Raw genomic sequence first — 17804 nt, forward strand, 5'->3', positions numbered from 1 at the left:
AGGGGAGGGGAGGGGAGGGGAGGGGAGGGAAGGGAAGGAAAATGGAAGCAAAAGAAAGGAAAAGAAAACATGATAGAATTTGATGAGATGTCAGGAACAGAGAAATATCCTTCCCAGACTTTCCAACCTTATGTTCTCTAGTCACTTAGCAAAGATCTGCTGACCATCTACCCTGTGTTAGATGCCATGCTAGGCAGTGGCACAACCTTAGAGGAGGCATAGTTTATGCTTGCTAAATATTCACAGTCTTCCAGTAGAGAAAAATAAGTACGTGGGCTCTTTCATCCCTATATGATGTAGATTAAGCATATTTTGAGGCTTTTACCATAGTGTCCTCATTGTGATTAATTATCCTTCCCTCCCTTTTATAAAAAAGTATTTAGAAGACTCTTCTGGGCAAGGCACCTGGCTGTTTCAGACAGTAGAGCATGTAACTCTTGATCTCGGGGTTGTGAATCCCAGCCCCATGTTGGTGGTAGAATTCTTTTCTGGGAAATCTTATCAGCCCAAGAGAAAAGCCTAACGATATCACCCCAGATTTCCTAATGAAATGGCCCACTCAGGTCTCCATACACTAAAATGCTCTATTGACATGCCCTGCCCACATGCATACAGCATCCATCCAATCAGCTGTATAGAACCCCTTGTTTAAATATGGGGAGACAGCCTAAGATCACCAGACATCTGAGAAGTGGCTGGTGGTGGAGGGTGTACAAGATGGGGTGCAAGACAGACAGGGCCATTACAACTGAGAGGGACAGAAATATAGGACTTAAACTATTGTATAAAACTGTTAACATATTTCCTGTTTGAAGATCCAATCAATGTTCTTACAACAGGGATCAGCAAATTACAGCCCATGAACCAAATCCAATCTATCCACCCACAGATTTTGTAAGTAAATTTTTATGGAAACATTGCCATGCCCATCATTTACATATTACCTAAGGCTGCATTCACATGACAATGGCAAAGTTGAAGAGTTGAGGTGGAGACCATTTGACGGACAACACCTAAAGTATCTACTCTTTGGCCCTTGATAGGCAAGTTTGCAGACCTCTCTTCTACAAAGTAGATCATTTGAATGGTGTCTTTGATCAATCATTCCATTTTATTTCTAGTGCCAGCTATATGAAGGGAGAAACAAAGGTGATTAAGACATGGATCCTATCCTCAAGCAACTTACAATTTAGCAGGAAGAGATAACATTTATCTAAATATAAATATATATAAAAATATAAATATATATAAATATGTATATATAAAGCCACCTGAGGGAGTAGATAGTGCAAGTGCTATGCAGGATACAGATAAGATGATGTTGTTGAGAGACAAGCAAATATTTACATAGCACAGGGACTCAGCCACCACTCCTAAAGTACATGATATTTGAGAGGAACTTAAAGATTAGATACGTCCTTGAAGTCTTTACCTTCTTTTATGCCCTTTTTTTTTTTTAGAGAGAGAGTGCACTTGTGCAAGAGTTAGGCAGGGGTTGGGAGGGAAGGGCAAAGGGAGAAGGAGAGAGAAAATCCCAAGCAGGCTCCACACTCAGCACAGAGCCCTATGTGGGGCTCAATCTCACGATGCTGAGATCATGACCTGAACTGAAATCAAGAGTAGGACACTCAACCAGCTGAGCCAACCAGGCACCCTTCTTTTATGCCCTTTAAAGTGCTTTAGATATTTACTTGAAACTATAGATTTTTAATTCAGAAGTTTAAGTAATAATAATAAACCTGTCTTATTTAAATATCATCTTTTACACAAGCTATTTGTATTATAATTTTATTTAACTTCATTCCTATTTAATTCTTATTGTCAAAGACCTTGAAAATTTTGTCTAAGGAAACTAACAATGAAATCACATAATGTTCTCTACATTACTTTGATTTGGGTAGGTACCATTTATTATAATATATAGTATGGCAGGGAAGAAGGAATAGGTCAAAGTAATTATAGTCAAGCTGTCTTCTAATCAAGAGGGTACCTTTGGCTGTCTGACATGAATCTAATTGCACAAAACATGTCATTCATTATTGGTGGTATAAAAAATATTTTTTAAAGAACACTGTAGTTCTATGGCAACAGAAGACTAACATCTTATTTTCAATGGTTCAAGTCTTAAATTGTATTAGAAGTGGAGATGAACATCTCTTCTGTGCTCCATACACACAAGTAAGCTGAGGCTGTTCACCCACATCAGTCTGGAATGATGGCTTACCACCTTCCTATGAAAGACTACTGCACCTTCATAATAGAGAAAACAATCTTCTCTTGGGAGTGGAGCCCCAGCTCTTACCTCAAGATTCCTGCTACCACCTCACTGGCTTCAAGCACTGACCACCATTAACCAAAAGCACAGAGGGGGAAAAAAGTCTGAAAATTCACCAAGGCTTGATTAAAGACTAGAATAACTAGGAAGTAAGCAGAGTATCACATGGGGTGCCTGGGTGGTTCAGTTGGTTGAGCATCTGACTCTTGGTTTCAGCTCAGGTCACAATCTCATGGGTTGTGAGATGGAGCCCCATGTTGGACTCCACGCTCAGTGGGAAATCTGCTCCAAGACTCTCTCCCTCTGCCCCTCCTCCCACTCACACAGGCACACACACGTTCTCTGTCTCTCTCTCTCTCAAATAAATAAATAAATTTTTAAAAAAAAAACACAGAGTATCACATAAAACTAACTAAATAACAGCTTACCATGACACCGAGACACGGTGCCATCCTCATGTACTTCTAGAGGGAAGATGGAACTACGGTCCCAAATTTACTTCCTTCAACTCTCTCCCACACCTGTTTCCTTTTTCTCCAAACTTCTGAGATGCAATCATTTCATTATGAGAGAATTTCCTCACTATTGTGTCCAAGATGGATACAAATCAATGATATTTAATTAAAATACAATTTGAATAGTTATTATAATATGCTATATGACAATATTTGCCAGTATTGCTATGCTGTGATCCTGGAAAAGGCATTATTAAGCCAGCTCAAAAAGTAAGTTGTAATCTCAGAAACAAAATAATAATTATTCAGTGTCTGTCAAGGAATTAGCATTAAATCAATCGCGTACATGACCAATTGGATGTAATTAAAGGGGTAATGCTGGTGCGAAGTGTTGCCTGCTCCATTTTCTTTCTGTATTGCCTGACTGAGCCTCTCAGGTCAGTGTTTTCTTCTTTAATGTTTACTAATGGAATTCCAGCACTTTGCCTTGAAACTGCAGACCATTTGAATTCCCACTAAGAAAATTTTTCAAATGATAATAAGAAAATATTATTCTCTCTTCCTCTACAGTTGCAGAAATGCAGACTAGTTTTGTGACACAAAACTGAACTTACAAATGTAATTTCTAACAAATAAATCTCCTAAAACACCTGGCCTTCAGAGATAATTGCTATGCCCTATAAAAGTAACCTCTAACATCTAAAAAAATCTATAACTGTAGTTGATTGTCAGGAATTGTTTTCCAGGTGCTAATATTTAAACAAACTCTTCCCTGTTTGCCCAGGAATTTCCCCGTTTTAGCATCAGAAGTCCCATATCCCAGGAAAACTCTCTGTCCCAGGTAAACCCAAATGGTTGGCCAAAGTAATTGGCATCTTTGTGTTCTAGAAGGTATAAATGCAAGCTAATATTCTTTGTAAAGTCAGAAGATGATTATTGACACTTAGTTCTTCTTTCTCAAGCAGGAAGACTTTAAAACCAATCACTGCAATATTTCTTGCTTAGAAGAAGAGGTTAAGAATCTGTGCTTCACTTAATAATGCAAGCAACTGTAAACTCTAAGCTTCTGTGATACATGTAAATAAATCAACAAGCTCTGAGCACTAAATGGGCATACACTTTTGTGCTCAAATACCCACAACAAAAGGAAACTTGTTAAATAAGTCTACAATGTAATAAAATAGATTTATAATTAATTTTAAACTGCTAATTAGTAATAATTATGGTGTTTACTTAGAATTTAGTGGAACTTTGAGAAGAATGGATTAACGGACTCAATAAATTTCAAAATTTAAAAAAATGTTATTTTTAATTTTAAAAGTAGGGGCACCTGGGTGGCTCAGTCAGTTAAGGATCTGATTCTTGATTTCAGGTCAGGTCATGATCTCAGAGTCATGAGATGGAGCCCCACATTGGGCTCCATGCTCAGTGGGGAGTCTGCTGGAGATTCTCTCTCTCTCCCTCCCTCTCTCTCTCTCCCTCTGCCCCTCCCCTGCTCACGTTTTCTCTCTCTCTCAAATAAATAATCTTTAAAAAATAAAATAGAATGTTAAAAATGCCTCACCTTGACTAAAGCCTGTAGCACTAGATTAGAATCAGAGACATCAGTATGAACTCATGTTTAACTTAATGTAAATACAAATAGATGGATACAAAAACAAGTATAGACATGTGTGTACAGGTGGGTTAGGATGCTACATACATTACCTCGCTTGGTCTGCAGAGAGGGCCTAGAAGCAATGACAATCCAGTAGCAGTCACCACATCCAGTTCCTGGACTTGAACACACAAAAGAATGTAAAAGAGCTTTCGGTAACCAGAGCTGGAATAAGTTGAGCAACAAAATAAATAACATAGTATGGGATCATAACTTAGAATATAATATAAATATGAGATTACACTAAGTTTTTAGTAAAAGAATAAAAGAAATGGCTGAAAAAGAGAGTGGACATAAGCAACAAATATTTCCCAAAAAATTACAGAAAAAGGAAAGCAGTTCTGGCAATTGATTAATGAAGATGGAAACAAACATAGACCACATCTCTCATAGAAGGAATAGAAACAAGAAGACTGACAATTTCCCCCATCAAATCCTGAGCATGCTCAATCCTTGAAGATGTCAGATGTAGAATAGTGTAGAGTTGAAACACAGGGCTGGAACAAGGACTTTGGTTACAAGTTTGTATGTAAAATACTGATTTCCTCCATTGCCTTCCACACCCTAGATGTAAAATCCTGGGAACTAGATGCCCATTCACCAGAGGGTCCCGGCTCTAGAAAAATCCTGGGAACTAGATGCCCATTCACCAGAGGGTCCCGGCTCTAGGAAAACTCAGAGATATCTCTGAGACCATAGATAAAATCCTCAGGTATAGTCGAAAGATTCGGCATCTATAAAACGAGAATTGGATACTGGTTCTCCCACCTAATAGGAGTTTCAGAGGTGAAAAAGAAGAATTGGAAGATGCAAATTATCAGAGAAATAATACTAGAGAAATTCCCAGAAATTGAAACACAAGTTTTTATATTGAAAATTCCCACTGAGTGTCCAACATACTGAAAGAAAAACAAAGCAAAGAAAAAGATGTAGGGAACATTATTAGAAATTCTGTTACACCAAATTTGAATAACTCAAATGAGAAAATACAGGTTATCAACAAAGAATAAGAATAGCATGAAGTTTCTCTTTGGTAACCCGGTGTGCTAGAGGATGGTAGACCAAAACCTTCAAAAATATGAGAGAAATTGATTGTCAGCAATTAATTTTCCATTCTGCAAAATTATCAATCAAGTGTGAGGTAAAATAAAGATGTTTTTGTTAAATGCATGCATTCAAATAAATTCTCCTCAGGCCCATCTTTTCTAAGAATTCTACTCAACAACATGCTCCAACAAAATAATAAGTTAACCATGAAAAAGAGAGTTAAGAAACCTGATATGGTAGCTTCAACCTGAAAAATGGTGGAGAGTCCCCAAATGACAGCTAAATAACATGTCTGGGGAACTGTCAGGCCAGCAGTTAAGAGCAAAGGAAGACAGGACCTCAAGTTGACTCCAAGGCCTTCAAGGAATAAAGGGTAGGAAGACAATTAGAGAACAAAATATGGTAGAATATTTAGAAAAATTAAAGGTATGTAGATGGAATTTGGCCAAAAGAAAAAAGAGTACCTCGAAAAATTTTAAACTATACAATAATGAATATATTCATATAAGCAGTGGTTTCTGATAACTTACATTAGCAATATATCTATATTGGGAAGATTGAGGAGAGGAGGTGAGTGTCCCAAAATTGATAAATCCTCACCAATCAAAACAGGAAGTCGATAAGGAATCTCTCAACTTGATTACTAAGAATATAATAGTATAAACATATCATTGTAAGTAAGGACATAACCACTGAAAATAGAGCAAACAAAAGCATTAAAAATGATTGCTTCTTAAAAGTAAGGGGGGCACCTGGATGGTGGAGTCATTTGATCGGCTGACTCTTGGTTTTGGCTCAGGTCATGATCTCAGGGTATTGAGACTGAGGTTCACTTTGGGCTCCAGGCTCAGTGCAGAGTCTGCTTAAGAAATTCTCTCCCTCTCCCTCTGCCCCCCCCCAAATAAGTAAATAAATCTATTTTAAAAAGGGGGGTGTGCTGGGTGGCTCAGTTGGTTAAGCATCAGACTCTTGATTTCAGCTCAGGTCATGATCTCAGGTTCCTGGGATCAAGCCCCACATCGGGCTCCCAACTCAGTGAGGAGTCTACTTGTGGATTCTCTCTCTCCCTTTCCCTGCACTTTCTTTATCTCTCTCTCAAATAAACAAATAAATCTTTTTTTAAAAAGTTCTCATCACAAAAAAAAATTGTAACTATGTGAGATGATAACTATACTTATTGTGGTAATCATTTCACAATATGTACATTTATCAAATCACTGTCTTGTACATCTAAAATTAATACAATGTTATAGTCAATTATATCTCAATTTTTTTAAAAAATGACTTTCTTAGTGAGGGTGGTAATGAGCAGTGGAATGTGGATTTTTATTAAAAGTAATTTAGTATATGTTTCATGTTAAATTTTTGTATTTAAAAAATTAGAATATTGGAAACTTCACACTTTAAAAAATCAGAGAAATAATACTAGAGAATTTCCCAGACATGAGCAGTAGACATGTCTCTATTGACAATGCCCTCCCTATGTCCAGCACCTGGTAACATATATGTGCCAGGTTAGATAATTGTGAAATTTTGGTTATCTTTTCTTTCTTTTTCAACAGATATTTTTCAATAGATATTTTTCCTGAGCATCTAGCAGGTACCAGGCACCAGTCTAGGTCTGGAGCTATAGTAATGATCAAAACCAAATTCTTACTCAATGGAACTCATTCAGGGGATGGGGGGAGTTGGCAATATAACAACTGAATATAGAAAGTGTCAGGGGATGGTAAGTTCTTAGAATGAAAATCATGGGAGTCAAATATAGTAATTTCATGGTAAATTTTGAATGAATTAAACTATCAACTTAATAATATTTTCCCAAACCTGAGATTCCAGCCTCTTAAAAGTTGAAAGAATAAACCAATAATTACCTATATACTCTTCTCCTAAATTCATCAATTCTTGACAATTTTCTGCATTTGCTTCCTCTTTCTCTCCTGGTAGAGACAGAGAGAAAGAGAGACTGTTTTACATTATTTAACTTTTTACTGAGACATTTGAAAATGAGTTGTAAGCATCATGACTTTACCCCTATTTCAGCATGCATCCCTTAAGAATACAAATATTATTTTACCTAACTCCAACACAATTACTTCACCTAAGAAAATTAATGAGGTATGCTTGTTGCTGCTGGGGTGTAATTGCTTATTAGACGTTAATGAAGACAGCAAAGAATACATATACACAATTTGTTCATACTGTTATCTCCAATTCAAACCCAACATCCAACGTTCTTCCTTAACTTTTCACATTCCATTTTTGTAACTTCCTTCTCCTACATGAAAAAGCCTTCTTTCCCCCTAAATGTATGTATTCACTCATTCACTGTCTACTACGCAAACAAGACAGTTGGAAAGATGGAACCCCAATATCACCAAGTACAACAAACCCAGTAAGAAGAGTTCAAATGTGGTTTGTAATTGTTTTTGTCCTTGAAATATATTCTTCTAAGTGTATATGGTCAAAGTACTATATTCAGTTACTTTGATTAATTCCTTTTTCTATGTAGTTATGATATCAACTTTATACACAATGAAGATTTTTTTATTTGTATTAAGTTTTAGTGTTTGCTTTTTATTTCATCCTTTTTATTTGCTTGTTTTTGAGTATATAAAATATTTACATGAATGTGTAAAATATTCCAAAAGTCAACACTATTTAAAGGTATGTTCAGAGAAGTCTCGTTCCCAGCCCTACCCCTTCCTCAGTTCTCACCCACTTGCTTATGTAATCACTTTCATTACATTCTAGGTTGTCACTTCTATGTTTCTTTTTTGAAAAACTAGGCAATGTGTGTCTGTGTGCTCTTATTTATTTATTCTTTATTACACAAAAGCCAGTTCACTGCATACCTGTTGGTACCTTGCTTTATTTAATGATATGGAAATCATTCCATATAGTTACATAAAGATCTAATTTGTCACTTTTACAATGGCAAATTACACCATTTTATGGCTGCTCAACTAATCAAAGCATGGGTATCTAGATTGCTTTCAGTATTTTACTAATACAAGTTATTTTGTCATGGGTAGTTTGGGGCATTTTTGTATTGTACTTGTAAGGTGTATCTTCAGGGGCTTACCACTACATTTAGTTTTTGGCATAATGGCTGGTTAAATGTTAGAGAAATACTGTGATAGTTGTCTATACAATATCCAATTTCTCCTACCTAATAACAGAATCCTGTTTAATTACAAGCTTCGGTATGCCAACTGAAAGACTATATTCCCTACTCACTATTAAGGACATAAACTCAACAAGGAGGGGATTTTGTTGTCCTTTTGTCCTCTACATTATTTCTCTCTAAAGCTTGAACAAAATGTCTGGAACCCCAGTTGCCACTTTGCACCATGAGGCAACCTTGAAAGTTGGAATCTAAGTACAAAGGATGGGATAGAAGAGAAATGGTACACTGAGTTCCGGTTCTAAATTACCTGCCTCCAGACTTCTTTAACATGAAAGAGAAATAAATTTCTACATTGCTTGAGCTAGTTGTTGGAATTTTTCTTATAAATAGCCAAATAAAATCTTAGTGATTCAGAAACTGATAATTGAAAGTGGAATGCTACTAAGAACTCAAGCCGAAGAATGTCAAGAGTTAGTGGAGGAATTGCAGCTAGGAAGCTGGTGATCCTTACGATGAGGTAGCAAAATACTTAGTCAAATGCTTGCCTCTGTACTTTGGAAGAATGTCCATGTTCTGAGAGAGACTCCAGTGTTAGGGAAATAGTTGGAATATTCATAGTGATCCGTGTGTGGGCTCTTATTTGGCACTTTTAGTAAAGTCTACAAGGGAGAAACAAACTCAGATCAGAGTTACCAAGCCTATAAACTGAGATTAAAGGAAACACTGCTTTAGGGAGGGAGGTGTTCTCTGCCTGAGGTCTGCAATCTAGGCTGAATGAGAGACTCACAGTTCGAAGCTTCCAAGCTATAAAAGCAACCACTGCTTCCGTACTCTCAACCAAAGCAGTCATAAGAGCTGTCTGTAAAACTGCAGCCTTAACAGGATTTAAGAAGGAAGGTGCATCTGTTGACAATGATGACAATGACAAGACTGAGAGTGCAGCTTCCTACTAGAACCATTATTTCAATGAGCCTTGAATTGAAAGTGTTGGCCAAAAGTAAAAGTTGAAAGTCTTCAGGCTTTAGAATTATGTATCTACAAGAGAGATAGAGTAGTACCATCATTTTTGGAATAGGAATAAGGCCACTGCAGCAGCCCCAGACTATGACCATGAAAACTGTCCCTGTCTCCTTGACTTCTATCTTCCAGAGGAAAACCAGCTGCTAATGCTCAAGAGTTTACCTTAAAGCAGCTGTATCCGATATGCTGCGTGGAAGGAAATCTGTTACCGGCTCTCTTCCCTCTAAGACAAGAAAGAGGTCAGGAGGTCTAGCTGCTATTAGATGCACTAACAAGTTCACTACATCAGAACATTCTTCCAGCTGGGTCCTGCTGACCAATACAGTGGTATCTCATAATCCCGGATTCCTTTTGAGATAAAAGGCTTGAATGCTGGTCTTTGACTCTTTTCAGGGGAAGGAAAAAACATCTGTTTTTTTCCTTCCCTTGATTAAAATCTGCTTTGCCTTTTTTCAAATAAATTCTCTAGGTGAGATCATCGCAAGGCTAAATTGAAGGGATATCTCTTACAGACTTTATGAAGGAGGTGCAACTTGAAGAATGGCTAGAACTTAAATTACCTGTTACTTATTTCAAGCATAATAAACAACATGCCCAAAGGTTGGTGGAGAGAAGGCTCGGGCCTGTCTGAACAACAGTGAACTGGTTTGGCTGAAGCTTTAACCACAGGCAAAGAGATATATTTGGACAGGGCCTTGAAGGCAAAGCTAAGATATTTGGACTTTGTCCTGTTGTTGACAAGGATTCCTAGAAAACACTGAATGCTGTTTGCAAACACTGTTTTCATACAATTTAATACAGCAATGCCCAAAGCTAAATCATGGAGTCAGCGAAGGACCCATGCAAAACTGCACAAGTTCAACTGAGGACAGTTAATAAGCAAAATGGAGTAAACTGGTGGTTAAACCAGAAAGCCCCTCTCGTGCTCACCAGCACAGGCAGCAATGACAGGGCAGAAATGAGGCCAACTCTGCTCATTTGGAAAAACTCTTCCATTCGAATCTCTACAGAATCAGACTAACGAATGTGGAGACTTAAGTAGCATATGATGTATTATCCTTGCCAATTGAGAGCTTTTTAAATCTTGCCTCTTTTCTCTCCATCATTACTTGATAGTGGGTCAGCATTGGAATTCATCTAGAGCACCAAAACTCAGATCTGTGACTCATCCACCATCCACACTAAAATCTGTTCAAATACATGGCTAAGTGACTATTTACAAATGTGTTGGCAATGCCTAGCCAAATACAAAGACAGAAATTCTCCTGGGGCTTCTGGGTGGCTCAGTCGTTAAGCGTCTGCCTTCGGCTCAGGGACTGATCCCAGGGTCCGAGGATCGAACCCCACATCAGGCTCCCTGCTCCGCTGGGAGCCTGCTTCTTCCTCTCCCACTCCCCCTGCTTGTGTTCCCTCTCTCACTGGCTGTCTCTCTCTGTCAAATAAATAAAATCTTAAAAAAAAATTCTCTGAAGCTTACTAAGCAATCTTGAATTTTTTGCATCGATTTGCATTAGTTCTCTCTATAAGCCTTAATCAAAATAGGATACAAAACAATGCCTTTTGATCTCATTTACATCCAATAGTTGTGTCACCTCACTCTGACAGTGCACTATGATTCTTCTGAACTTGAGAAAATGTGATCCTGAAACATGGTGTAATCTCAGGGGACTTCGTGAACAGCCATTATACCACATCTGTGCAGTTATCTTGGCCACTGAACTGTCAGTTCCGGATTATAAATTTGATCTACCCATTCATAAAGCTGGGTCTCAGAGAGAGAACATCAGGCCTGGCTTTAAAAAAAGTATTAGAGGGGGACCTGGGTGGCTCAGTTGGTTAAGCCTCTGCCTTTGGCTCAGGTCATTTTCCCAGGATCCTGGGATTGAGCTGGGTGGGCCCTGGACTTCCTGCTGAGCAGGGAGCCTGTTTCTGCCTCTCCCTCTGCGGCTCTCTCTGCTGTTCCCCCTACCTGTGCCCTCCCACTCTTGCTCTCTCTCAAATACATAAATAAATAAATAAAATCTTTAAAAAAAATAAATTAGGGGCACCTGGGTGGCTCAATCCATTAAGCGTCTGCCTTCAGCTCAGGTCATGATCCCGGGGTTGTGGGACTGAGCCCCACATCAGTCTCCCGGCTCAGCAGGGAGTCCTGCTTCTCTCTCTCTCCCTCAGCCCCTCCTCCCTGTTTGTTCTCTCTCTCTCTCAGACAAAAAAGCAAAATCTTAAAAAAATAATAAAAAATAAAATAAATTTTTAAAAAGGTATTAGAAAGAAAAAATGGATTCAAAGGTAAAAACAGTATTAAAAAATAATGAAACAAAAAATATACTATCAATGTCTCTCTAAACAACAGAATAAATTATCCTAACATGAATGCAAGAGGAATATTACTATTTGTTAGAGTTTTTCCTTCTCTCTCTCTTTCTGTTTATCTTTTTACCACTCTTCTATTTGGTACGGTACATCTTTTAAATTATGTCTTGCCAAGGGCAAAGGTAGTTTTGTTGGTGCTTTCCCTTTGGAGAGAAAGCAAGGGTGAGTGTCATTTGAAGGTAGACAGCATCTTATTTGTTCTGTTGAAATCCTGGCGCACTGCAGAGACTTGATAAAAGCTTAAAAAATAAGGAAGAAATCTACTATCAGTTGTACCATCAAGATCAATGTCCATGCTTATACTGAGGGAAAAAATTTTAACTCCACAAACTCCAGAGTTTGTGTTCCTGTAGATACATGAAAACCCTCTGAATCAGGCACTTGAGAGTTCTGATTATCTTTTTTTCCTCCATAAAATAATACTTCCTACTCCTAAGAGGAATGCAGAGCCATCAAGCAGAAATTAACTAGACATTTTCTTTTTGGTTTAAAGATTTGTTTAAATTAATAATGTTGCCTAAATTATAGAACAGTTTCTTCAGTGAGATAGCATACTGCATTCATATGGAGACAAAGGTGATTGGTACAGAAATCCAGGAGCTCCTACTGGGTTACCTGATATTATGAGTTGAATCCTGTTCCCGGGAAGATATGTTGAAGTCCCAATTCCTGTGAATGTGATCTCATTCAGAAATAGGATCTTTGCAGATGTAATTCAGTTCAAGTGAGGTCATTAGAGTGGGCCCTACTCCAACATGACCATTCTCCTTGTAGGAGGAGGAAAATGCCACATGAGGACAGAGACACAACAAGAATACCAGGTGACAAAGAAGACAGAGATTGCACTGATACAGCTGGTAGTCAAGAAATGCCCAGGACTGCTGACCACACCAGAAGCTGGGAGAAGCAAGGATCTACCAGAGTCTGAGATGGAGCCTCACCCTGCCCAAACCTTGACTTTGAACTTCCACCCCCAAGAACTGTGAGAGAATACATTTCTGTTGTTTGAAGCTATCTATCTTGTGGTACTTTGTTCCAACATTCCAGGAAATTAATAGAACATATCATATTAGAAAAATGGCAGGAAATAGGAAGTCAAACTGGATTGGCAAAAACACAAAATTTGTCTCAGAAAACTTGGATTTGGGTCGTGGTTCTGCCACAGCCCTGCTATATGTATCTTGGGGTCATTATTATATGCTAACAAACTATTTTTACCTGAATTACAAGATGATTATTTTAATCCTTAAACAAATTATAAAAGTCTATAATTCTGTGCAAGTGGTCCAAGAATTAAGAGTTGTTCTAACCCTACTATCCCAGATTGCGAAGATAACTCTGATATGTCCTACCAAACAACTGGATGCATCACTTTGATGCTTTATAAAGAATTTTGTATCTTGATACCACAGACTTTTTAAAATCTCTACTTCGTAAATTTTAAAACAGTGGTGAGAAAGTAAAGTGTTAATAACTGTAATGAAGAGAATCTAGAAGGACACTCTGTGTGTATGTATGTCTTATTGTGGTTGCTAATCTCCCTTGAGATGGTCAGATTGGCTTTACAGACGACTGCTATAGACTCAACTGTGTGTCCCCCTAAAATTCATATGTTGAAACCTTAACCCCTCATGCAACTGTAGCAGAGACAGGATCTTTAAGGAGCTAACTAAGGTTCAATGAAATCATAAGGGTGGAGCCTTGTTCCAACAGGACTAATGTCATTATAAAAGGGAAGAAACACCAGATCTGTCTCTCTCTCTCTCCCTCCATCCCCCCAACCATCTCTGTCTCTCTGTCTCTGTCTTTCTTTCTTGCCACTATGTGAGGGCAGAGAAACACAACTGTCTGTAAGCGAGAAAGTCTCACCAGAAACGGAACCCTGCTAGAACCTTGATCTTGGACTTTGCAGTCTCCAGAACCATGAGAAAATACATTTCATTTTTTTTAAGCCACCCAGTCTGTGTTATTTTGTTATGGCAGCCTGAGCAGACAAAGACAGCCTTCAAACGTTTGGCAGGGTAAAAGAAGGATTGTATAATCTGAACAGTTAGAGAGAACCTATTTTAAAACAAAAGTACTGTTTTGAAAATACATTGTATCTGAGTCGTCAACAATATTTTGGTTTTCTTTTTAACACATTAAGGAATCATTTGGAGAAGTCTTTGGAAAACACAGATTCCAGGGTCACTGGGGACCACAGCCTGAGGTTTTGATTCAGTAGGTCTAGGGCAGGGTCTGGGTTTTGTTGCTCTATTTGTCACATCCCCAGATGATTCTGATGCACCATCAGGGTTAGAAACCACTGTGCCAGGGAAACACTTCACAAAGAATAGAGTTAATGAGTGAAATACCCTTCTTTCATGTTTTCTTCTCCTCCCCTCCAACCTGCCTATCCCTCGCCCACCTATTTCTTACCAGTAAAATGATTTTAAATTAATCAGAGTATTGAATTGAAATCAGCGTGTAGAAATTTTCTGATAAAGAGCCAAGAAACCTGCCACTCTCTGGTCCAACAATTAGCAGGTATGCACAAAAGCAGAACACAAACCCCAGGAAGCCACCAAATCAGTTCTGTCTGCTCAAGAGGCCTGTTACAGGCCTCGAGCTACTGTATTCAAAATGGCCTGCTGGATTCTTCTACTCACTGTCCTTTTACCTTTGCATTTTTTGGTCTCCCAGCCTAGAAGCAAGGGAAATTCCAACATTCCTTTTCCCTCCTGCCCCTCCTCTCCAGTTGGTCACCAAATCCTGTTGATTTTGCCTTTTTAGGTCTGTCTCAAATACTTCCTTATTTCTGTATTATCCATAACATAATTATTGCAATAGCTCTGGTTTTCCTTACTTGCACCCTTGACCTGCTGTGATCCAATCCAGACTAAGATCCTTCATACTCCTTACAGTGAGTGGCAGGGTTCCTCTTCCTTTCAAGGATAATTTCCACAGCATTACCCCAGCCCTGACCCCTAAACACACACTCTAGGGCCAGTCACACTGAACTGTTTTATTCGCGAAACACTTTATCATTTCAAATGATTTTCATACATTAGCTATCATAAATCACCCCTCTGCTCAGAATAGGACTTTACCAAAATTTGTCCATTCGTACTCATCATTCCTTCCAGACCATCCTAAATCCTGCCTCCTCCATGAAATGCTATAGATCTTCGCCTGTACAGTTAATAAGAAAAAAAAATCACTTCTGTGAATAACTCGAATCTCTGAATAGGCCTATTTTGGGTAAGAAAAGACTATGGGGAGGTAAAAACCAAGCCTTGACATTGTGCCTCTAGAGCCTAGGTTGTAAAGCCAAGTCTGATGAAGCTATGAAGAAGAAAGAATCCAGTGCCTGGAGGGAGTCAGCTCTGCATCCCTTATCTGCCCAACAGCTCCCCCAACAGTGCTGGGGGAGGCACAGTCTTTCCTTCACCATGCAACATGGCCATGGAGAACCACCTCTCACGTGAAGGACCATTTTAGCTATAACATCAGGGACCCTTACTCATAATGTAAGGAGAAAGAAAGGAGTTGAAAATCCACTGAAGGAAAAGTAAAATACCACAATATTCCACAATTGGTGCTGCCATTACGACGTCTGAAGTTCCTAGGGCTAAAATTTTGAGAGAGACCCTTGTGAGAAACTCAATCTACTTTCCTTTCAAGGACTCGCTTTGGGAAGTACTTATTAATAATAATTTCCAGAGCCTGATATAATTAACTTTAAAAACCTTTTTTAGGGGCATCTCGGTGGCTCGATTGGTTAAGCATCTGCCTTTGGCTCAGGTCATGATCTCAGGGTCCTGGGATCCAGTCCCACATCAGGCTCCCTGCTCTGTGGGGAGTCTGCTTCTCCCTCTGCCTCTGCCCCCTACTCATGCCCTCTCTCTCTCTCTCAAATAAATAAATAAAATCTTTAAAAAATAAAAACCTTTTTTAATACCAATACTTTCTGAAAGGATCGTGGCCAATTCTCTCTGTATAGACACATGCAATTCCCATGTTGACCCAGTCACCTGTGAATTCAAGAATTTGCTGGAACTAAAGTAGGTTTGGGGCCCTCAGACTCAAAGAAACACAGTGATATCTCCATGATGCTTTTACTTCCAGTCTCAATATCCTCCTCAATACAAGACCACTCTTTTTCTGTCTCCCAGCACACCAGGCTTCGTATCAATCTTTAAGGAGAATGCTAATGACAAAAATACCAACTTTGGAGTCAGGAGACCTAGGGTGTAATGCAGACCCTGCCTCTGACCAGATGTGTGACTTTGGAAAAGGCCATATGTATCTTTCTTTTCACAGCCTATATCCTTACCTGTATTTAAAAAAATAAATAGGGGCGCCAGGGTGGTGCAGTCGTTAAGCGTCTGCCTTCGGCTCAGGACGTGATCCCAGCATTCTGGAATCGAGCCCCATATCAGGCTCCTCTGCTGGAAGCCTGCTTCTTCCTCTCCCACTCCCCCTGCTTGTGTTCCCTCTCTCACTGGCTGTCTCTATCTCTGTTGAATAAATAAATAAAATCTTTAAAAATAAATAAATAAATAGGTATACTATATATTAATATCTAAGGGTCAGATTTCTCTAAAATTCTTCGGGATCTGATAAATAATTTTATATTGAATATATCTACATTGAGAATACACTTCCATGTACTAGCAATAGCCTTAAATAATTTATCTACTGACTTCTCTAGAACTCACTACCGGTGCCAGATTGCCAGGTTTTAAACCTCAGTGTTGCCACTCTCTGGCTACAAAGATTTGGGAATGTTGCTTAACTTTGAACCAATCTACCAATCTAAAAGATGAGGATAATAATAGCCCTATCCACAAAAGGTTGTTGCAAAGATTAAATGAGTTAATACGCATTATATATTTATATATTTACAGCAGCATTGCACGTAGGAAGAGTCCCATAAATGTCAGCTACTATTACCATCCTTATCGTCATGATAAAGTGAGAACAGCAACCTGCTTTGGCTTCTCCCCTGATCTGTGAGGGTCAGTTAAGATAATATATGCCGAAGTGATTGGTAAATGTAAAAGTGCTATTTAAAGTTAGGGAATTATACAAATGTTCAGCGACTGGTGACAAGACTAGGAAAAAAGTACCACATATCCATTTAATGCAAAACAATTCAGTAATTGGAAAGAAGGAACTACTGATACATGCTACGTGAACCCAAAGACATTGTGCTAAGTAAAAGAAGCCAGATGCATAATATTGCATATTTATATGCACTGATATGCAAATTTATAAAGACAGAAAGCAGATCAGCAGTGGCCTAAGACAGGAGGTGGGAGCAGGGAAATTGACTATAAACAGTCATGAGGGAACTTTTTAGGGTAATGGAGATGTTCCACAGCTGGACTATGATGATGGCTACAAACTGCATGTTTAACAAACCCATGAATTGTATCCTCGCAACAGGAAAATGTTATGTAAGTTATACCTCAATAAAGCTTTAAAAATAAGTAAATAAATATACACAAAGTTAAGGTATTATCATCACTTAATATGTTATGTTGTAAATTCTGTTTCTTTGTTTATAATGATTTGAAATTGTTGGGTTTTGTGGAGATAGTGAAAGTATTTTGAAAGTTGTAAATCTTCTATGCAAAGCAAAATGACTAATAATAATAAATAATAATAAACATATCTAAGGCACTCTGTGATTGGTCTACTCAACAACCTCCATACACAGACATCCTCACCGCCAAATTCTGCCACAGAAATCCCCTGCTTTGGTGAGTTTGGGTCCCACAGCCAACTGAGTCAGTCCCATAACCAAATCCCATAATCTCTCCCTTTCCCCAGCACTCCATCAGCCCACCCCTGGAGCACATT

This window comes from Ailuropoda melanoleuca, chromosome 10, assembly GCF_002007445.2.
Source record: "Ailuropoda melanoleuca isolate Jingjing chromosome 10, ASM200744v2, whole genome shotgun sequence".
NCBI lineage: Eukaryota > Metazoa > Chordata > Mammalia > Carnivora > Ursidae > Ailuropoda > Ailuropoda melanoleuca.